A 453-nucleotide genomic window follows, 5' to 3' on the forward strand; every position below is an offset into this window, starting at 1 on the left:
ACTCCTGCTAATGCATCCCAGAATGTTTGCTTTTTTTGCAACAGCGTTACACTGTTCACTAGGGTTACCATATTTCAACAAGCAAAAAAGAGGACGGGAGGAGCCCCGCCCTAGCCCCGCCCCTGCCCCTCCCACTTCCCGCCCCCCCAGAACCCCCAACCCTCCCCCCGTTCCTTGTCCCCTGACTGCCCCCTCCTGGGACCCCTGCCCCTAACTGCCCCCCGGGACTCCACTCCCTATCTAAGCCTCCTTGCCTCTTGTCCCCTGACTGCCCCAACCCTTATCCACACCCCCACCCCCAGACAGACCCCTGGGACTCCCACGCCCCATCCAACCACTCCCCACCCCCTGACAGCCCCCCCCAGAACTCCCAACCCATCTAAACCCCTCTGCTCCCTGTCCCCTGACTGCTCCGATCCCTCTCCACACTCCTGCCCCCTGACAGCCCCCCCC

Source organism: Trachemys scripta, chromosome 2 (genome assembly GCF_013100865.1).
Source record: "Trachemys scripta elegans isolate TJP31775 chromosome 2, CAS_Tse_1.0, whole genome shotgun sequence".
NCBI classification, from domain to species: Eukaryota; Metazoa; Chordata; order Testudines; family Emydidae; genus Trachemys; species Trachemys scripta.